This window comes from Nannospalax galili, unplaced genomic scaffold (genome assembly GCF_000622305.1).
Source record: "Nannospalax galili isolate Female #2095 unplaced genomic scaffold, S.galili_v1.0 scaffold952, whole genome shotgun sequence".
In the NCBI taxonomy this organism is placed as follows: domain Eukaryota; kingdom Metazoa; phylum Chordata; class Mammalia; order Rodentia; family Spalacidae; genus Nannospalax; species Nannospalax galili.
Window position 1 is genome coordinate 247,120 of NW_008331504.1, and position 22,423 is coordinate 269,542.

Here is a 22,423-nt window from a genome sequence, read left to right on the forward strand (position 1 = left end):
TAGCTGGGTGTGATGGCACACCTGTGGTCATCCCAGCAAGGTGAGTTGGAGTCCAGTTTGGGTTACATGATATTCTGTCATGGAAAGGAAAGAAAAAGTAAGGAAGAAAGGGAGGGAGGGAGGAAGGGAGGGAGGGAGGAAATTTGCTTTCTGTTTGCAACAAATGTTGTCCTGACAGCCTTCAGCTGACTTACACATATGAATAAACCTAATTTGCTTTTTAATAAAAATTTTAAAAATCAGCATATAGCTTCTTGAATTCATGGTACTAGAGCAATTGAATATCAATGGGAAAAGAAAAGAAAAATCAGAAACTCACACTGACATAAACTTCTCTTTTTTGAGACAGGATCTTACTATGTATCCAAACTCTCCAGCCTCCACCTTGAAAGTGCTGGGCTTACAGGTGTCGGCCACAATGCCCAGTTTAAATGTCATTTTTTTGTCTAAAAGGCAACTCAAAATGGATCATAGAGATGAAAATGTAAAAACATAACAATTTTATAAAATGACATAAGAACTTCAGGATCTAGGGTCAGATGAAGAATCTTTAGACTTGATTCTAAAGGCCCAGTCATCAAAGGGAAAACTCAACAAGCCGAACGTTATCAAAATTAAAAATTTTACCCTGTAAAAAGTCCTGTTAAGAGGCCGAAAATAAAAGCTACACAGTGGGAGAAAATATTAATGAATCATCTACCTAATAGGAACAGTGAATGCACATCCCACATTCAGGAGGCTGAAGGGGGAGGGGGAGGAGTTCAAGGTCATCCCCAGCTACTTGAGAAGTTGGAGGCAGGCCAGCTGGGCCTACTGGAGACCCTGTCTTAAAGGACCAGTAGGGGAGGAAAGGGCAAGGCAGAGGGGAGGACCAGGCAGGGGACACTGAGAGGAAAGGGGGAGGGGGAGGGGGAGGAAGGGGAGATTTAGAATGGAAGGAACCTGGGCAGATAGGACGTGGATTAAAAATAAAATGAGGACTTGCACCGCTTCCGTCCGGATTGGGCGCCTAGAAGATCGGAGGGAACCTGTTGGCCTGAGAGGGAAGGGGCTCCTTGGGGGGGGTGGTTTTGGTGGAAAGGATTTGACTGCTAACATTTGAAAGGCTTTGCGGGATTCTTACTCTGGGGAGCTGGAATCCACAGACCAAAAACCCCAGGGAAGTGTTCTCAATCAGGTCCTGGTGCTCAGGGTTTCCAATTTCAAATACTGGACAGAGAGAGATAGCATTGATGAAACTACTTCCTGGTGCCCTACTTGCCCTATTGCCAGCAGAGTGGTGCAGCGGAAGCGTGCTGGGCCCATAACCCAGAGGTCGATGGATCGAAACCATCCTCTGCTAGGGTATACTTTTTTTTTTTTTTTTCCATTCTCGAAGCAGGTACTCAGAAAATAGAACAGAACAGTCACAAAACAAAGTAGCAGGAGCGTTCCCCCCACCTGCTGGTCCACACTTGCCTTGCGTGGTCCTTTTCAGCCCTTGGCAGCTCCTTTTCACCCTCCCACCACCGCCTTGGTACTGTTTGCTTGACTGAAATGTTCAGTATTGTCTGGAGACTCAGAGGTCTTCCCTTGACTGTCGTCCGCCTTGTTTTCTTCTTACCAAGTTGTTCCTGTCTTTAGAGGTTATTTGAGATGGTGTCACTTTGTAGCCCAGGCTGGTCTTGAAATCCTCCTGCCTCAGCCTCCTTGTTCTGGTCTTTGAATAGGAAGAAAGTAAGAAAACAGTTGGGAGGAGAGCACCAAGAACAAGACGCAGATGCTGCGACTCCAGGTGCAGAGGGGGTACAGATCAGATAATGGGGCCCCACCTTGCCTTAGGGGAAGGGGCGGAGGAAGGATTCAAGTAGAAAATTAGAGGTGAAGAAGGGGGACGATCGAACAAAGTAAAAAGGAGGGAGCGTAATGGGAGGGCACAGGAGAGGAGGAGGAGCACGTGTGGAAGGGAGGGTGATGGAGATGCAGAGAGAGATGAAGGATGCAGGAGCAACTGGATGTGGATGCAGCGCAGGAGTGGGAAGGAGGATGGCATGTCCCTGGACCACGCGAATTTCCCTGAATCAGCCTACAGAAGCAGCTTCAAATTCCATTCCTGAGATGGAGCTGCAGCGCAGCCAGCCTCCTCCACTGCACCACCAGGTTGTCTATGGCCTTTAGTTCTTAACAACCTCCACTTCTGCAAGAGACGACTGGGTTTTGTGGTCCTGGTGATTGAACCCAGGGCCTTGTGCTGTACTGAGCAAATGCTCTGACTTTGACCTGTGTCCTCAGCTCTGTTCTTTTTATCTTGAGGCAGGGTCTCACTAAATTGCCCGTGGGAGCCCAGGCAGGACTTGACCTTGAGATCTGCCTGTCTTTTTAGAGGCTAGACTTATAGCCTTGCAACACCATGACTGGCTCCGTCTACATTTTATCTTAATTGAAATTTTGTGCATTTCATATAATACACCTTAATCATGTTTAGACTCCTTCCTCTATCTATACCTCCCATAGCACCCCTGCTGGATTTCATGCATTTTGTCATCTATGTTAAGGCCTATTGAATCAAGCTGTATACCTAGATGTCCCTTGGTGTAAGTTCATCCACTGGAGCCTGGTCAGCCTATCTAGAGTCATGCCCTTAAAGAAGATCAACTCTCCTTCACAAAGCAGTATTCAGATGCCAATGGTTCCTCAACTAAAGTTGGGGCCTCCTGCCCAATTCCCTAGTTCTAAGCTGGGTTTTAATCTGATTGAGTTTATATGTCTTGTGCATGCTGTCACTATTGCTGTAAGTTCATATGAGCAAGTTCCCAGAAGCCTGGAAGAAAGACTCTGTTTCCTTGTGGTCATGTATCACCCTGGCTCTTGGAGTCTTTCTGCCTCCTCTTCCACAATGGTCCTTGAGCCCTGGGTGGATGAGGTCTAATATAAGAGTCCTATCCAGGGACATGTACTCTGCAATCTCTTATTCTCTACACTTTGGCCAGTGTAGTCTTTGGTGTTACTTGCCCTCTGTTGTATGAGGAAACTTCACTGGTGAGGGTTGAAGGGTGCAGTAGTGTTTTCTCTCCCCCATTCCACCATGTTCTATGAACCTTGGGTGTAGAGGTTCCATGGTAGATGTGTCACTTAGGACTGGGCATCTCACAGACACTTATTCTCTCTGTATGACCAGTTGTGGAACCCTAATAGTCTCCATCTGTTGCAAAAAAGAAGCTTCTTTGATGAGTGGTGACAGGTATACCTGTCTGTAAATATAAGAATTCATATTTAGCATACAGTAGGAAATTATGCTTGTCTAGAGATGTGACAGATGTAGGGTTTTCTCTAGGATCTATGACTTCTCCAGCCATGTGTATTAATTAAAAAAATTTTTTTGGATGGAGGGTTTCACTATGCAATCCTGGGTTGCCTGGAACTTGCTATGTAGACCCAAGCTGGCCTCAAAATCACAGAGATCCACCTGCATCTGCTGTCCTGTGGAGAGAAAAGGTAGAAAGAATGCCTTCAGGCAAATGAGATTTTTCTGGGAGGGGGGGTCTTTTTGAGACAGGGTCTCCCTTAGCCCAGCTGGCTTGGAACTCACTATGTAGACCAGGCTGGACTTGAACTCACAGAGATCCATGTGCCTCTGCTTTCCAAGTGCTAGGATTAAAGATGTGTACCACCATGCCCAACACAAATGAGATTTTTTTTTAAACCCTAATATTAAACACAGTGTAATCATTTCTATCAGCAGTCACCTGTAGCTAAATAGTGAGTTCAAGGTCTACATAAGACCCTGTCCCAAAACACAAAAAGGAATTTAAAAAGAAAAGAAAAGCAAACAACAAAACTGTAAAAGACAAAAACTCACAAGTGTGTTTTAAATTTTCTCTCATGTTGAATAATGCAACTAAAAGTTTCAGAACCATCAAAGTACGATTTAAGCATGACACTGCTTAATAAATACCTTTGAGTTGTTAATGACTCAATAACCTCAATATCGTAAAGTAGGAGGCCTCACGTACACCCACACCCACACCGCAGGGTGTCAAACCAGCTTTGCAAGACTATTTTCTCACAGAGGGTTAGTGGGTATTGGTTCCTCACAATGCACTTTAGGGACACTGAACTGAGACACCTGTGGGTCTAGCGGAAAGGAATAGGGCCTCCTATAGAATGCTACTTAGCTCATTTTCAAGCCTTACCATGACAGCCCCTCTGAAAATACGCCGTCAGTTTTCTGATATTTTCCCTCGTTGAGAGAAGATACACACGGGTGTAAGTAGAGACAGAAACAAATGCCTGCCTCCCTTGTCTGTGTAAACTCTCTCCGCTGTCATAGAGGGATGACGTTCTCACCCAAAAATGTATATAAAAGGAAAAGCCGACATCAATGGCCTGTGAGCCAGTGGAGGAACTTAGAAGGCTGTTAGCTAAACACAAAGAACAAAAGCCAGGCAGGGTCACTGGACCCTCACCTGAGTATACAGCCACTCTTCCCAGCCAACTAGTCCAGCCTTGGAAGATAAAAGAAAAACAAGAAAGAACGCAACAGAGGGATGCTTTTGGAAGCCCTTGTCAAGAAATTCCAATGGACTCTCATATGAACATTTGAAAATTACCCTGTTCTGACTTTTTTCTAGTTCCCTGTCTAGAACTTGTAATGCTAATTACTCTTGCCTTTACTTCTCCTTCACATCTCCTATTTGTGATTCAAGGACTTTCTTTTCCCCTTAGAGACCAGAGTGATTCAATATGGCAGTCTTTTAGATAGACCCACTGAAGGGGCACTCCAGTTGCCTCACCCTGCGTCCCTGTTCAGCGTGGAAGAAGCCAGAGCGGTCTGTGTCCCTATTCCCTATTGCCAATTTGGGTAACCCCTTCAGAGGATGGTGTGATAAGAGTAGGAGGTAGGAATTGGCTAGGCAGTTAGGGAAAGTCCCCAAAGAAAAGTAGCCAGTTTCTGGGCTGAAAGTCAAAATGTCCTTGGGGCTGTTAGCAATATACTCTGTTCCAAAGGCCAAAAATGTCAAAAGTATTTGGGAGCTTGTATTTAACCCTTAAAAGATTTTAGTGTTACCTCTTCAGAGGAGGGAATGTTGAAGGGGAGGGAGTGGGCACAGATTTGATGAAAACACCTTCTATGCATGTATGAAATTCTCATTAAAGTTTTTGTAAAAGTTAAAAAAACAAAAAACAGCCAGGCATGGTGGCACACACCTTTGATCCCAGCACTCTCGAGGCAGAGGCAGGCGTATCTCTGTGAGTTCAAGGCCAGCCTGGTCTACATCGTGAGTTCCAGGACAGCTGGGGCTACAGGGAGACCCTGTCTCAAAAAGAAAAAAAAAAAAAAAAAAAAGACAAAGAACAAAGCAAAACAACAAAACCTCAAAACACTGGCCTGTGTCTGTAACCCCACCAGCACTTAGGACACAAAGGCAGAAGGTCAGGAGTTCAAGGTCATATAACGAGTTGAGGCCAGCGTGGGTGCAAGAGACCCTGTCTCAAAACAAAACAAAACCCAGACCCCAGAGGACATCATCATCCTTGACAACACAGGCTTTGCCAATGCCTGGGCTCTTCTTTGAAGAAGAAAACTCCGATAGGATTATGACCCAATTGCTTTCAAAGTTTTTAAAAAGATAGTAATAAGCTGTGTGGTATTGGGAAAGCCCACAGAAGTATTTTTATTGGATTCATAAAATACAGTCAGTTAGCCAGGCATGGTGGCGCACGCCTGTAGTCCCAGCACTTGGGAGGCAGAGGCAGGCAGATCTCTGTGAATTCAAGGCCAGCCTGGTCTACATAGTGAGTTCCCAGCCAGCTGGTGCTACAGGGAGACCCCATTTCAAAAAGACATATATGGTCAGTCAGCTTGCTCCTGACTGCCAACAGCAGTGCCACAGTGGTAAGAGGAAACAGTAGTCAACAGGCAAGGTGAAACTCCCAATGGATTTCTAGTCATCACCTTAACCACGTAACCATGACCACACAAAGAATATGTAACTTTTTAGGATAGGGAGCAGAACTGAGTGATAGTCTCCTGAAGGTCAGCTTTTCTAGCAGTAGGTGCTTTTAGTCTGTTTTTACTGCTTGAGATCTGTCCATGGAAATCATGCTTGCTGGCAGATTCACACACAGCCCTTCATCCTCACAGCTGGGAAGACCTTTTCTTCTGATGTTTTAAAGAAAGGAGCCATTTCCAGAGACTGCCTCCCTTGCTTGTTCAGCTTCCACGCTGAGAACCCACAAAGTCCATCCGACAACTGGGACACTATCTAAATTTGCCGCTGAATTTTGAGTTACGGAAACAAAACCTGAAATAAGCACTTGCTGTTGGCCTTTTAAATAAGTTCTGGAAACCATACAACAAAAGTTCTGAAACTGATTTCAATATTTTATTTATTTTATGTGTATGAGTATATTGCCTGCATGTGCACTAGTGTACCTGTGTCGTGCAGTGCTCGAGGAGGTCAGGAGAAGGGTGTTGGGTCCCCTGGAACTGGAGTTACATCCGGTTGTTAGGCACCATGTGGGTGCTGGGAATCAAGCCTGGGTCCTCTGTAAGAGCAGCCAGTACTCTCAAACACTGAGCATCTCCCCAGCCCCCCTGAAACTGATTTTAAAAAGGAATAATTCTACAATGCTAGTATCTGGAACACCAGGACACGGTTGGAGCAAAATGCTGGTCATTGAAATGTGCTTTGAATTCTGCAGAATAACTTCATCATATGCATAATATAATTTAATCCTTATGTCACAAATGAAGAATCAGAGTCAGCGAGAAGGCTCCTGCTCACCCGGCACTTGGGATTCAGATGGACCAGTACCTCGGTTTTCTTGGATGACGGTCACTGCTTCCTGCTCTTGGGCACTGCTTTTCAGCAGCATCTCTAAGCACCTCACAGATGGCTAACATGGGTAGATGCACATTTCCCCCAACCACTTAAGGAACTAAACTGGCAAGCAGCATGTTGAAATGTTACTTCTCAAACGGACCCACATTCATTCATTATCTTTTGGGGTGGAGTACCAAACTGAGGTTACCAAGGAGACATCCTGGTCATCAGACGTAAGAGCATGGTTTCAGTGGGGTTAATTTAAAGCCATTAGTCCAGATGATGTTCATTAATGAAATTCATTCCCACAATATTTATGTGAGTGTTTTTCCTGTGTGTATGTAAGTGTACCACATGTGTGCAGTACCAGCAGAGGTCAGAGGAGGGCATCAGATCTCCTGGAACTGTAGCAAATTAATCTCAACTGTTGAGCCATCTCTCCAGCCCCTGAATATCCAATTTTTAGATGTATTTTCATTCTTTTTTATTTATTTATTTTATGTATATGAGTGTATTGGCTGCATGTATGTAAGTGTGCCCATGTCAAGCCTGCGGAGGTCAGATCTCCTGGAACTGGAGTTATGGGTAGTCATTGGCCACCATGTGGGTGCTGGGAACCCAACCCACCCAATTTGTAAAAGCAGTCAAAGCTCTTAGCCGCTGAGCCACCTCCTCAGCTCCGGTATTTTCACTCTTACAATTAGATTAAAAATATTCTTTTCTGCAGCACATTTTCCTTTGGTTAAGCTTACTTCCAAGGGCTGGAGAGATGGCTCTGTCCTTAAGAGCTCTGGTTGCTCTTGCAGAGACCAGGGCTTACTTCCCAGCACCCACATAGTGAGTGGCTAAGGAAGGTCTGTAACTCCAGTTCCATGAGGTCTGGGATCCTCCTTCAGGCCTTTACAGGCCTTCCAGGACATGGGTGCACTTACATGCATACAGGCAGGATACTCATATGCATAAAATAAAAAAAATAAATAATAAATAATTGAAAAAAGATTTCTCTGCAAGTGCTATCACAGTCACCGCTTAAAACAGACACCCCAGACCCCCTTCACTTCCTGATTTTGTAGAGACACTTTCTTGGACAGGCCCAATCTGCTGATCCAGGACAACGCCCTGAGACAGCTCAGTAAACCTCAAAACGAATTCACGGTGGCAAGGAATGTGGCGCCACATTCCACAGTGTGATCCCAGCACTTGAGAAGGGAGGATCTCCACTACACAGCAAGTTCAAGGCCAAACTGCCACCCTGTCTCAAAATAAAACAAAATCAAAGGAAAACAGAGAACATAGCCAGCGGCACGGCAGTAAACCCAAACGATTTATGCAAAGAACCCAAGTATCCTTATAGTTCTATAGAGAAACTACAGAAGTGGGGAGCGCTTCGTACCCAGAGACAGGGCTAGCCTTGAGCACCAGGGCCACTTCCCGAAGTTTATGCTCGACCCATCTCCATCCCCAGAATTAGAAAAAGCCCAGGGTTTGGAGCTCCCGGCTGTGAAGAGGAATTTATTTAACGCCCCCCTCCCGACCCCACTCTAACAAACCGCCCAAGTGTCCGACGCGCGGAATCCGCTGTGTTCATGTAACTTGAGTCACTCGTCTTTACATTTTGCGTCTTCTTGGGTCCGAGTCCTTGGCCACCCTGTTCCTCCCGGTCCGGGACCTGGGGCGGCGTCGCAGCTGCGGTGGACCCCCGGGAAATCAGGGTCACCCTGTTCCCAGGCTCGGCTGCAGGCTACGCAGAGGGCTCCTGGCTCGGAGTTCGCCCCTAGAATGGCCCGTGCGCTTCCCGCTCAGGGCTGCTCAGAGCAGACCTCCCTGACTCCGCAGACATCGGCCTCTCCGCACGGTGCCCGTGCGCTTTGGCTGGGTGTGAGCGCTTTCCAGCGGCGGGAGGACCTGCGCAGAACTGCGAACTTCCTTAGCGCCAGGCCTCCGGAGAAGACGCCTCCATTAGTTTATCTGAGTCCTTCAGACACCCACTAGAGCAGGTAGTCGTGGCCGAGTGGTTAAGGCGATGGACTTGAAATCCATTGGGGTTTCCCCGCGCAGGTTCGAATCCTGCCGACTACGGTTTTACCTAGTACCGGTACAAGTTCAACTATCTACAGGTTCAACTCGTGACTTTACCACAACATACATGTACTTGAAACTTATCTGTATATTTCACCAAATATCTCTGTCGTGCCTTCAGGCCTCCTGAGGGGGTAGGTGTTTGAAGACCTGAGTTAGAGATCTGGTACTAAGGACGGAATCTCAGACAGCTAGGCAAGTGTTGTATCACTGAGCTACATTCCCCAGCATGTGGCCACCCTACGTTTTATTTTGAGACAGGGTCTCACTAAATTGCTGGACTAGCCTTGAACTTGTTCTGTAGCCCATGATGGCTGCAAATTCAGTGTAAGCCTTCTGCGTAAGGCTCCCTAGGCCTGTACCACCATGCCTGGCTAATATCACCATTATTTAGGTAAAGGAACAGCTGAATGACGCACAATGAAACAACGAACTGAACACTTCTAGACAGGGTTATGAGCCCACATTTCATTAGTCCAGGGGGACAATCCCAAATTACCAGGTTACTAGAAGGTTCAGGGTCAGGTTTATTAGTTTCCCAGAGCGCTGAAGAGCAAACCTTATGTTTCAAGCACTTGCTACAAACTACCAGTTCAAAGGCTTTTCGTCTTTGTGATCTGCAGATCCACAGAACATTCATTTCACAGATCAGAAGGCCTGCGAGGTTAAGACAAGAAAGCCCGGAGGCCCGGCTCCTGACAGCTGGCTGTCCCAGTCTCTGCTCAAGATGGACATGGGCTGCCCTGCTCACCCTTCAGAGTTGGTTCTCTGGCCTTGTCCTCAGTGGTGAGAGATGGCAGGCCAGTACCATGTCTCTGGGACTTTCGGTGTGTGGGGTTGGGGGCCACACTGCTGCCCATAGGGGGTCCCTGGAGGTGGTGCTGTCTTCATGTAGACAATATTGTCAGTGCAAGCAGCTGCTTGCTTTGGGGGTGAGATGCTTCTTTGTTCATGAAGACCCCTTTGCTCCCAACACATACACATTAGACCTTTTCAGTCCTTGGACACCAGCCATTGAAAACAACTTACTCCAACCAGATGGAGTTCTGAGTTCACAACAACATGAGGGAGACGTAACGAATCTCTACCCAGACAGTTGGAGAGACTGTAGTTTTGTCACACATAGTGGAAGAGAGTGGGAGACAAAAAGGGGGGGAACCCATCTCTATGAGGAAAGGAAGCTGTGGAAGGGGGTTACCCATCTCTATGAGGAAAGGAAGCTGTGAAAGGGGGGGGAGGGTAACCCATCTCTATGAGGAAAGGAAGCTGTGAAAGGGGGGGGAGGGTAACCCATCTCTATGACGAAAGGAAGCTGTGGGTAGTGGTTCCTGCCTGGAATCCTGTCATCAGGAGGTGGAGTGGGGCTGAGGCACCAAGACTGCCATAGATGAGTTCAAGGCCAGTCTGGACACACACCTTTAATCCCAGCACTCGGGAGGCAGAGGCAGGTGGATCTCTGTGAGTTGGAGGCCAGCCTGGTCTATGTAGTAAATCCAGGCCAGCTGGGGCTCCAGGGAGACCCTGTCTCAAAAAAAAAAAAAAAAAAAAAAGAAAAAAAAAGGAAAAAAGGAGAAGAAAAGAAAAAGAGTTCCTGATTTTTCTTAATTTTACGTCAGGAGAAAGTGGCTCCTCAGTTCTCCCGGCTGGAGACCCCCACAGTCTTCCTTCAGCACTGCTTCCTGCTGGTTCATCATCTTCAAGGTCGGAAAGTGTTCCTGGGCTTCACAAGTGACTGGAAGGAGAAAATACATTCTGAAAGTTATGTGTCTAGCTCTTGTCCAGAAGAAATAAAGATGGTACCAAATTTCTGGGTGAGAGAGAAGATAGAGGGGCACAGAATGAGAAATCGCTGAAGCATCAAGAGGGAGGAGCTGAGGTCACAGCCACAGGGCACAGGAGAGAAACACACCGCAACATCTGTGAGGAACACTGGTTTCAACTGGTCATTATCAGAATTTCAAGCTTCTTATAAAATTATTGGCTTTAAAGATAAAAGAACTAGTTAGGGAGTTAGTCATAATACATGACCAACGCAGTGATAAGGGGAATGCAGTCACAGTGGACCGAGTATTCGGTGCTGTGGGAAGAGAAGCAACCACAAGAAACTTGAGGAAATGCCATGAGTCAGGGATTTTATACTCAGCTAAGATGTATCTTATGGGACTGGAGAGGCGGCTCACCACCTCTAACTCCAGCTCACAATGAGTTTTGTGGGGCTGGAGAGCTGGATCAGTGGTTAAAAGCACCTGCTACTCTTGCAGAGGACCTGAGTTCAGGTCTCAGAACCTACACTGGGCAGTTTATAGCCTCCTGTAATGCCAGTTCCAGGGGATCTGACATCTTTTCCAGGTCTCCTCAGGCAGCTCCTCCTACTCTGTACACACATAGACACAGACAGACACACATACATATGCACAAATTCATCTTTTTTTTTTTTTTTTTTTAAAGCTTCATTTTAGCCAGGCATGGTGGCACACACCTTTAATCCCAGCACTCAGGAGGCAGAGGTAGGAGGATCTCTGTGAGTTCAAGGCCAGCCTGGTCTAATATGGAGTGCCAGACCAGCTAGGACAACAGAGAGACCCTGTCTCAAGAAGAAAAAAAAACAAAACAACTAATTGTGGGTTGTTGCCCACCAGCCCACGAGGACAAAGGGAACGGAAGCAAGGAACAGGATCAGGACGGCCAGTGAGCACTGAGGGAAGAAAGCCCTTCCGGGGAGGCAGGTTCAGTGATGCAAACAGCTCCGTTTATTCAGTGGGGGTTACAGAAAATATAGTGCGGAGGCAGCAGCCAAAGCTTCAGCTGATAGGTGCTCATAGTATGCTTTATTTACATGTGGTAGGGGATCCTATCATCCCACTATAGGGCAATGCCTAATTATCATATAGAAAAAATCTGGGGGTAGTTTTTACTCCAGGTAACTATGCCAATGGTCATGTTCCAAATAAGGTCAGGTATCTGTGCTTGGCGGCACTTTCCAGGTAAGTCAGGCAGGAAGCTCCTGCTGAGAAAGGAGCCAACCTTAACAGCAGGGTTCCTCAACAACTAATAAAATGCAACCATCGATTTGGGAAAAAAAAAAAGCTTAATAATTGTGCACATTAATACATTGGAAGGTAGGGAATGAATGATGCTAGCAAATTGGCCTCAACTGTTCATAGCAAACTCCCCCTCTATCCCTGACTTGTAGCTTCATGGTTTATCCCTCTCTCCCAACAGCCACTGAAACCAGTTTATATCTATATATAAAACAGCAAGATAGTCACAAAAACCCAAATATTGGAAATCTTAAATGACTCAAGGTAAATGGCCATATAAGACTTGTTATGTTTTGAGTTGAGGCAGACGGACAGGGAAAGTTTGGGGAAAATCTATAATTATATTTCTTCAGTGTCCATCTGGTCACTGTATCACAAAACACCACCAAACATTCCCTTTATTGGTTGAAATGAGGACCTTCAAGGAGCTTTCATCACCTTTAGCTTTGTCTTGGCTCTAGCTTACCTCTTGGTGAGATCAACAGAGAGACTCATAGAACAGCCCCTGCTTCCTGACACCTTCCAATTTATACAAAACCTCCATCCCTGTAATCCTCCCATGTCATTTAACTAAAGTTCACTCTTGATCTAGTGATTTCTAGCACGTGGACTAACTGGTGGTTCACTTTGTGTGAGTTCTCCCTTGCCTCAATGAATAAGCAGCAGAAGGTTCCTGACAAGTCAGGCTGACTGGCATCAACACTGTCCACACAATCTCTGTGGGTTACAGTTCAAATGCAGGTGGTTGGGTTCACATAAAATTCCTGGCTAGCCTCAATACTCAATATGCAGTGCAGGTTGGCCTTGACATTGAATCGATGACCTCCCCCCAAGTACTGGAATGACAAGTTTGCAAGGCCACTCCTGGCTATTATCTTTGTGAAGACACAGAGTGAAGGCACAGAGGGGGTGTTCGGTATGAACAGTTGAGGCTAACTCGCTGGCTTCTAATATCTTCCACAAAGCCAATTTTTAATATTTAGTGCTTACATTTTTAATAGAACTCACTACTTCCTAAAAAGCACATTAGTATTATTTGCATATTTGCTTTTATTTTACATAAATATTAATTTGTTATATAGTTCATTCTGTTTCTGAAATAGTTACCATATTTTTCTAGATACATCCATGTAGTGAAGTGTGGCTCTATTCTTTCAAATACTATATAATACTTTCTTTGACACAAAATGAACCTTTTTTGTTTTGTTTTGTTTTGTTTTGGTCTTTTTGAGACAGGGTCTCCCTGTAGCCCCAGCTGACCTGAAACACACCGGATCGTGATTTTTCTTTTTAATTTTATTGAAATTTTGTGTATTTCATACAGAACATCTTAATCGTCTTTATACCTCCTTTCCCTTTCTCCCCCTCCCATACCCCCCACACACTTGAATTCATACATTCTGTCATTTGTGTTAAGGTCTGTAATGTCAAGTTAATGTCCCTAGTCAGCTATCTATAGTCCCTCCCTTTAAGAAGATCAGCTCTTGAGCAGGGCATGGTGGCGCATGCCTTTAATCCCAGCACTCAGGAGGCAGGGTAGACAGACTTCTGTGAGTTCAAGGCCAGCCTGGTCTATGTAGTGAGTTCCAGGCCAGTTGGGGGCCACCACTGCACCAATGTCCTTTGCTGTGCTGGTCATTGATGTGTTTTTTTAGGCCTTGAAGCTGGGGTTGGACCATGGATTAATGTTCTCTCTTACCAGTTTGCGTAGAGCTCTCCAAAGCTATGAGAGCTAGCCTTCCGGGGAGGAGGATTCCAGGTCAGTTCCAGCTCCGTTGCTCCAAATCCTGTGTTCAAAGTATGTCCTGAGTTCAGCAATAGGGTCTTACCTTCAAGTTCTGGGAGGCAATCAAGGACTGTGGTGAAGGCCTGTGTAATTTTGGGAGTCTCTTGGACCACCCTGGCCAACAACTCAAAGGAAGGTTTCTCCTGTCTGCTACTGTCGCTACTTGTTATGTAGCCTTCAGTTATATACATGGATTTATGTAGAGATATTGTATGAGTAATTTTTCAGATTTTTGGACTAATACAAGTCCCTCTGTTTTTTTTTTATACTAGCTAGGCATTATTTATCTCTCCTTTCTCTCTCTCTCCCTGTCTTATCCTCCCTCCCCACCCTCCCCATTTAAAGTATTCCCATTTTCCCCATTTCTCCCTTGATAATTCCTATCTATTGTAGCCCCATCTCCCTTGAGCTCCTTCTTCCCCTTTATCCCCATAGTTCCTTGTACCCCTCCCTCTCTCCACCCATTTAACTACCCCCTTTATACACATTTCTCCCTTATAGTGATTATTTTTTAACAGAGCTGGGATGGAAGCCAGGGTCTCAGGCATACTAGGCAAGCCTTCTATACTCTTAGTTCTAGGTTTGTTTTCTAGTTACAGTTGAGGGTTCCTTTCCCATATTATAGTCATTATAATAGAGTGGAATTCTATCCCTACTTGCTCACCTATACTTAGTGGGTACAGGGCTTACAGGGTCTACAGATAATAGCACAAGATTAATTTAGGTCATTTACATAGCACTTTCTCTGGGGAAAATAAAAGCTAGACAAAAAAATACATGTATACACACATTTTGTTTTGGTTTTGTTTGAGACAGGGTCTCCTTGTAGCCCCAGCTGGCCCAGAATTTGCAATGTAGACCAGATGGTCTCACAGAGATGTGCTTGTCTTTGCCTCCTAAATGCTGGGACTAAAAGCATGTGACACTGCCACAAAAGTGAACGAGGTCCCACCGAGATTTGAACTCGGATCGCTGGATTCAGAGTCCAGAGTGCTAACCATTACACCATGGAACCTCTCACAAGTGCTTATGATCCTACAGTGTGTAGTGATGAATTACAGGAACACTGCTAACTAGTTTTAATCAAAGTATGTACAAATTCCTCTGTAGCCCAGGTTGGTCTCCATCAGCTTACACTGTAGCTGAGGATGGCCTTGAACTCTGGGTCCTTCTGCTTCCTGCACACAAGTGCTGAGATCACAGAGCGTTACCACATCTGGTTTTCAAAACCCAAATTCTTAATCTATGCCTCATCACATCTTTCAAAGAAAATCCAGGAGAATTTTATCTATTTTGTCAATGACACTAATTCATAAAGTGTGTCATTTCCATCCCTATCACACACAGTCTGTACTGACACTGAATCTTGATGGTCCTTGTCATTTCTGGGGATGTGACTCAGTGATAGGACTCATGCTTAGCCCGTTAGTGGTTCTAGAATTGGACTGACCGTCTTATATTTATTATGTGATTTAATGCCCAGAAATTCAGTGAAGAGGGCATTCTTAGTACTTGTTTGCGAGAGAGAGAGAGAGAGAGAGAGAGAGAGAGAGAGAGAGAGACTGTAGCCCAGTCTGGCTTGGAACTCACTGCAATGCTCCTGCCTCAGCCTCGGACTGCAGAAGTGAACTGCCTTCACGGGCTCAGTCCTCCCCCGCCCCCTTGTTAAATGGGTACTCGGAGACATGAGGATTTCATCTTTTCTATGGGCAACTTTGCAACTTCAGGCACAGGATATTTTTTGTCACATAGATTATCTAGTGATCCGATTCAGTCCACTTTGTCCAAGAAAATAAACTAATGCATTGACCCCAGGGAATTAACTGCTAAGAATCTCTTGCAGGACAGGGTTTAGCTTTTTACCATGTAACCTCAGAGATGCTCGAGAAATGGCCTTTTAAAACAAGTCTCTCCTTCACCACATTGTAGGTCGGTAGGTAAAGAAACCTGCAAAGGAAGCTGGAATTCCCGCTCAACCAGCTCCAACCAGTTCTTTCTCTCCTGACAGGGTGATGGCTGCGACATTCCTGATCTCACAAAGGAGATAGTTCTAGGTCAGGGCAAGTAGATGGACCAGGGTCTTCTCTTCCCTGCTCCCCCTTCTCTCTCCCCTCTCCTCTCTGATCCCCTCCTCTCTGCCCCCCCCCTTTCAGACAATTACAAAAACATCCTTTCATTAGCCAGGCTTTCAATAATCACCTTCCCAGGCTTATTGCTCCTCGTCCCTTCTCACAGCCCTCTATGGTCATAAACTGGAGCTTTTCCCCTAAAGTGAGGGGGCAGAACTTGGTAGCAGAGGGTCGTGGAGCAGGTTCCAGGATGATTTCAATTCCAAACACTCCAGCTTGGAAGGTGATCATAACACTTGGGCCAAAACAGACACGTAGTCGGCAGGATTCGAACCTGCGCGGGGAGACCCCAATGGATTTCTAGTCCATCGCCTTAACCACTCGGCCACGACTACACCTGTAGGGATATTGCGTATTGACCTAAAAGGCATCTTTCAGGTCGGTGTGAGCGGTCGCTAAGGAGAATATTCATTGTAAATTCCTTCCGCTGCCAAATCTGTACAGCAGCGCTCCTCTCCCTGCGTTTGGGGAAGCGTTTGCAAACGTGAATGCGCCTCACGAGTTTTACTGCAAAATAGGCAGAACGCAGAAGTCCTCCCCGCCCACCCCCGAGTTGTTTATTGTAAGCCTTTAGGTCACAACCAGCTAGAATTAATATGCAAGTTAGAGGCATTTGCAAGCACCGATCATGAAGTTGGATTAAATTGGATAGAAAGACAGGGACATGTAAAGCGACACAGCCCCTCACCCCAAAGACTCTCACAGCGAGATCAACAGCCTTGTTTACAATTAAACGCGTGCTCCGACCTCCTTGTGACTTAGTGTAAAGGAGCCTTTGACCTGCTTGATCTTCCTAGTCTGTAATCCTGTGCAGTGCTCAGAAACCACCTACGGCCTCATTAAAAAAAAAAAAAAAAAAAAAAAAATCCTCCAAACTTGAAAGTTCGTTAAGTGTGGAGAGTTACCGTGTTAGAGAATGACGTGGACACAGACTCCTTAGGGACCACTCACCCCTGGCGGGTTACCAAGGCAGTGCAAACTTCGTATTCTAACATACAGTGATACATAGTGATAAAGCCCACTTTCCCTTTCTTCAGCAGGAAAAATAAAGGTAAGACATGGTGAGCGGGAGAGAGGAAGTCAAGAAGAAAACGTGAGGCTGCAGGGTGCCGGGGTGGGGGTGGAGGTGGGAAGGCTTAAGTGTAGAAAGACGTCCAGCATGCCCGTGGGCGCGCGGGGGTAGAGAGACAGGTCTGTGCCAGGATCCCGAATCCTAGTCTGTCTCCATCCTTCAGCTGGGCGCTCTCTCCACCTGCCTCTGTTCTGAAGTAAACTTGTGCGCGGCGCTGGTGAGCCCCACCCTAGCTCTGGAAAGGGTTTCTCAGTAGGCGTGTCTCAGCCAGTTACCAAAGAAAAGCCCCGGATAAGAAAACCTGGGAGAATCCCAAAGCTACCGGTACGCAATTTAAAATCTCAAGCTCTCCAAGACAGAAGGAGCCAGAGATGCGTCCGGAGCTCCCGGGTTCCGAGTGCCCACGGACCAAAGCGCGAGCAGGCCTTTTCTGGACGCCCGAGGGTTGACGTGTGGGTCTAGCAAAACCGCAGATCCAGAGTTTGGAGAGGCGAGAATGAGAGGGTTTTCTTTTTCTTTTTCTTGGACAGGGACTCTGTAGCCCAGGCTAGCCTGGAATTCGTGGCTGAGATTACAGGCATGAGCCGCGCCGCTTGGCAAGCTAAGGTTTTGATACCGCTTCCGGTGGTGATAGACCCGGGCAGCGGAGAAGCCCCTCACGTCGGGGATCGCGTGTCTCACTGTCTTTTGTTCATTTCTGTGTGAGGTATTATAAGACATTGAAGACGCATTGTTCAATACCGAAGTAAATAGTCAGCAGCCCGAGGAACCAGGGGTTCCCAGAGGGGCTCTGTGGCGCAATGGATAGCGCATTGGACTTCTAGTACGTTTAAGGAATTCAAAGGTTGCGGGTTCGAGTCCCGCCAGAGTCGCAGGTGTTTTATACCTCCTGGACCCCTCTGTTGATTCAACAAATCTTGCGTTCATTTCCATACGGTGTTGTGGCCCTCACAGTCCTGCCACTTCCCAAAGGACCCCCAAAGGGTAAGACTTTCCGGAAAAGTATCTTCTTTTTCTTAAAAAAGTATTTTATTTATTTCTACTGTCGTTGAGTGAGCAGGGCTAAGGACCCCAAAGGGTAAGACTTTCCCGAAAAGTATCATCTTTTTCTTTAAAAAAAGCATTTTATTTATTATGTGTATGAGTATATTGCCTGCTAAGCACACGTGTGTTATGCAGTCCCGGTGCGGGGGGTCAGAAGAAGGTGCTGAATCCCCTGTAACTGGAATTACAGATGGTTGTTAGTCACCATGTAGGTGCTGGGAATTGAACCTGGCTCCATTTGCAAGAATAATCAGGGCTCTTAACTGCGGAGCCATCTCTCCAGCCCTGAGTAATGTCTTTTCTTTTTCTTTTTTTGTCTTTTTGAAACAGGGCCTGGAACTCACTGTGTAGACCAGGCTGGCCTGGAACTCACAGAGATTTGCCTGCCTCTGCCTCCCCAGTGCTGGGATTAAAGGCGAACGCCACCCCGGCCGGCTGAGTAATGGCTTTTCTTAAATTACATTTTCTTTTTCTTTTCTACTTCTTGCTTGCTTATCTAAACTGCTTTCTAGCTGCACCAATTCCAGACCTAAGTCTCCTCCCTCTGGCCTCAGCCCAAGAAGGGCTCTACGGCAGCTGTAAGGTTTTAGTTCTAAGAGCTTAACCAAAATTCAACTTGCTTTAAAGTGAAATGTTATGGGTGAGCATGCCTAGAACTTACTTTGTTTCAAAATAAAGATGCATGAACCTTCTGTCCCCCCAAACTTCAAAATACACCGGTTTTGATGCTAAAACACTAAAGCTTTACTTCCTTAATTCTCTTGACTGGTGGTGACTTCTTTCAAGTACTCTGTGCATCTTCCCAGAAATTTATATATTGTGTATAAATACATGTTTATGAAATATGCAAAATATGGAATGATAGCTAAAATACTTCTAGGAATGTGCATTATATGCATATATAAACAAATTGTGCAATAGCCTTAGTTGTCAACTTGACACACCTGGGTAGGAGGAGCCTCATCTGTTGGGGAATTGCCTCCATTGAACTGGCCTGTGGCTATGTCTGTGGGCCATTTTCTTGATTATTGAGTGATGTGGGAGGGCCCAGCCCACTGTGGGTGGTGCCACCCCTGGGCAGGTGGTCCTGTATTGTACAAGGAAGCAGATGGAGCAGGGACCAGGGGAACAAGCCAGTAAGTAGCGTTCCTCCATGGCCTGTGCTCTAGCTCCTGCCTGCAGGTTCCTGCCCTGAATCCTACCTTGGGCTCCCTCAGTGATGAACTGCGACCTGGGAGATGTAAACCAAATAAACCTTTCCTCCCCAAGTTGGTATTGGTCTGAGTGTTTTGTTGCAGCAATGGAAAGCGAACTAGAACATGCTATACATGTAATTCATCTTTTCTGTGTAGTGATATGATTTAAAATGTGGTGATGTCTCATTCTTTATATATATCATGTAATATTTCATAGTATGGGCTCTACTACTCTATTAGAAAGACCTCACATTTTTTTTGTCTTTTTGAGACATGGTCTCCCCTGTAGCCCCAGCTGGCCTGGAACTCACTATGTAGACCAGGCTGGCCTTGAATTACAAAGATCTGCCTGTTTCTGCCTCCCTAGTGCTGGGATTAAACCTCACTTTTTTTATAAAGTAAAATTGGACTCTGGAATTTATCTATTTATTTTTTTCCCCAAAAAACATTGCTAAGGGTTTTATTTCTAACAAGAGGAAGATAAAATTAAAATAGGCTTCAGCTGGAACAAAGTTTTTTTCTTTTTCTTTTCCTTTGGAACAAATTGATTGCACACCAACACCCTTCTTTTACTACAGAATGAACCCAGGAGGAGGGAAGGAGGCCGGAGGAAGGGTTGAGGTTGGTGTGTGGACAAGTGAACACCAAAGCCTTCTTCAGACCGCACTCAGCTCACAACAAAGTTCATTTAAAACAAAGTGAGCACAGCTCTGTGAAGCTTCCTCCTCCTGGGTGGGGCAGTAAGAGGAAGGAAGAAGGTAGAGGAGGTGAGAGGGAGAAGGAAAAAGGGAGGAAGGCAAAAGAGTGAGAAGGGGAGGGGAGGTTAGTGTAGCATGGCCTGACCAGGGCCAGAACTGGGGAGAAGGGAAAGGCCCTCGGTTTGCATATCCCCTGGATCTGTCTCTGGAATGCTGCTGGCCAGCCCCGATGGGCACCCCCTGCCCACCTGACTATCTGCCTCTGGTGTCTGGAAATGCTTTTTTAAAAAAAAGAAAAAAAAGATTTTGTGTGCCACCTGAATGCAGTCAATGCCCGCAGAAGCCAGAAGAGGGCATTGGATCCCCTGGAACTGTAGTTACACATGGTTGTGATCCATGTGTGGGTGCTGGACACCAAACCCTGGTCCTCTGCAAGGGAGGCATTTACTTAAGCATAGGCGTTCACCGAGGGCAAGGAGGACTATATGCAATCACGTGTGGGCAGAGTTTCTCAAGAGAGTCCCTTTGAATATCTTAACGATATATATATATATATGATTTTGAACACCTCTCATTTCAAGGGCAGATTGTCTGGTATCAAGGGATCTGGCCCATCCTTGCTAAAGGCACCTCTGCTTCTGAAGGGAGAGAAACTGGAAGATGCCATTTTCGCAGGAAGCTGGTACGGCAGAACTGATCAGCCCTCCTCAACTCTCTCTCTCTCCCTCTCCCTCCCTCCCTCTCCTCCCTCCATTTTTTCTTAAACATAAATACCTATGATAAAATTTAGTTTATAAATTAGAATAAAAATTGACAGTATTGGGGCTGGAGAGATCGCCCAGTGGTTAAGAGCACTGGCTGCTCTTGCAGAGGATCTGGGTTCTGCTCCTAGCACTGACATGACAACTAACAACCCTCCATAACTCCAGTTCCAGGGGATCCCAAGCTCTCTACTGACCTCCACAGGCATTTACATGATGTAGGTGCACTTACATACATACATGCATGCAATACACTCATACATATATAAATAATAACACAGGGGCTGGAGGGATGGCTCAGCAGTTAAGAACACTGGTTGTTCTTGCAGAAAACCAGGGTTCGAATCCCAGCACCCACAGGGCAGCTAACAACTGTCAGTAACTCCAGTTCCAGGGGATCCGACAGTCTTTTCTGTCCTCCACAGGCATTGCAAGACATGGGTGAACTTACCTACATAAAATAAAAATAATAAAATATTTAAAAAATAATAAAAGAAACTAATATTGGCTAATAATAAAGTAGAATAATTATAGCCACATATTGTAATAGGATTGTGCAAATGTGTGTTCTCTCTTGGAAGAATCAAGGATTAACCTGTTTGAACTGCAGTTGATGGCAGAAAACTGAAACTATGAGTGTCAGCACAGATCAGGAGAGACGAGCACATGGGGTATGCATGACATATATCCACTTGTCAGTCTCTCAAGGGAGCTCCAACTCATACATATCCTTCGCCTTTTGTCTTTCCAAGCGCCCAACAAGATGCTTAGGTCCCGACACAAGATCTGCCACCGCAGCTGATCCTTTCAGAGACGTGTGGATATCTTCCCTCAGCTACATTTTACGTACAATATTAGCTGGACTGATTATTGTTGGATTGGTACCCACAATGAACTCACCATGCCCAACAAAAATGAAGATACCTGATTAACGGAGGCACTGTCCAATTTAGCAGGCTTAGCTGGGTGTGGTGTTTCACTCGTATGTAATCCCAGCACTCCAGGGGTCTGAGTCACTTGTACATGGACAACGGTCAAAGGGGACGTGTTGCTGCTCTTTCCTCTGTGAACTTTTCTCATCATACTGTGGCACCTGTCACTATCACTCCATGGAGAAGTGGGAGAGTGAGAAGGTCACGTCGGAGTGAGCAGGAAGCGATTCCCACACTATCCTCAGACCACGGTGGTAGTTTAGGCAGGAGAGGTGAGGGCTTAGGGGAGAGATGGAGGCTTGACCACAGTGCTGCTGCGAGAGGCACTGGAGGGGAAGGGGAGCCAACAGCTTACTCTGAAATTTTTGTGTTGGGGATCAAACCCAGGACCCACTAGTCAGGTGTGCCAATGCACACCTGTCTTCCGGCACAAAATGAACATATTAGAAATATGAAACCAAAGTGGAAATTCTCACTAGTTAAACAATTTTGAGATGTTCAAAAAGGAGCACCCCCTCTCCCTGCCTCCACCCCAACAATAACCCAACTGGAAGCATGTTTTGGAACTTAAAAAAAATAACTATACATTTATTGTTTGTGTGTGGACACGTCTGCAATGGCATGCATTTGGATGTCAGGATAACCCGCAAGAGTCAGTTCTCGGAGCAAGTGCCTTTCCCTACTGAGCCATCTGGCCAGCACGGAAAGAGCTTTTGATACTGATCAGTAATATTCTTCTAATCTGAGAATCCTCCATGCATTTGGCTGTATATTATCTGTCCATCCTTTTCCCATACAATGGGTCCAGGTGGCCATGCACATCCTTGTGTAATACATTTGAGCACTAAACCTGATCCTATAATGGGTACACCCTTAACA

At 45.9% G+C, this 22,423-nt stretch overlaps 5 non-coding genes across 5 annotated transcripts; 3 read left to right on the forward strand and 2 right to left on the reverse strand.

The window, feature by feature from the left end:
• The first annotated feature begins 1,270 nt into the window (after positions 1 to 1,270).
• Trnam-cau lies at positions 1,271 to 1,342 on the forward strand. The gene has a single exon. It is a non-coding gene; the product is annotated as a tRNA-Met (tRNA).
• A 7,461-nt stretch (positions 1,343 to 8,803) lies between these two features.
• On the forward strand, positions 8,804 to 8,885 carry Trnas-uga. The gene has a single exon. It is a non-coding gene; the product is annotated as a tRNA-Ser (tRNA).
• A 5,770-nt stretch (positions 8,886 to 14,655) lies between these two features.
• Positions 14,656 to 14,727, reverse strand: Trnaq-cug. Its single transcript has one exon. It is a non-coding gene; the product is annotated as a tRNA-Gln (tRNA).
• A 1,367-nt stretch (positions 14,728 to 16,094) lies between these two features.
• On the reverse strand, positions 16,095 to 16,176 carry Trnas-aga. The gene has a single exon. It is a non-coding gene; the product is annotated as a tRNA-Ser (tRNA).
• A 1,523-nt stretch (positions 16,177 to 17,699) lies between these two features.
• Positions 17,700 to 17,785, forward strand: Trnar-ucu. The gene is given in 2 exon segments: positions 17,700 to 17,736; positions 17,750 to 17,785. It is a non-coding gene; the product is annotated as a tRNA-Arg (tRNA).
• The last annotated feature ends 4,638 nt before the right edge of the window (positions 17,786 to 22,423 follow it).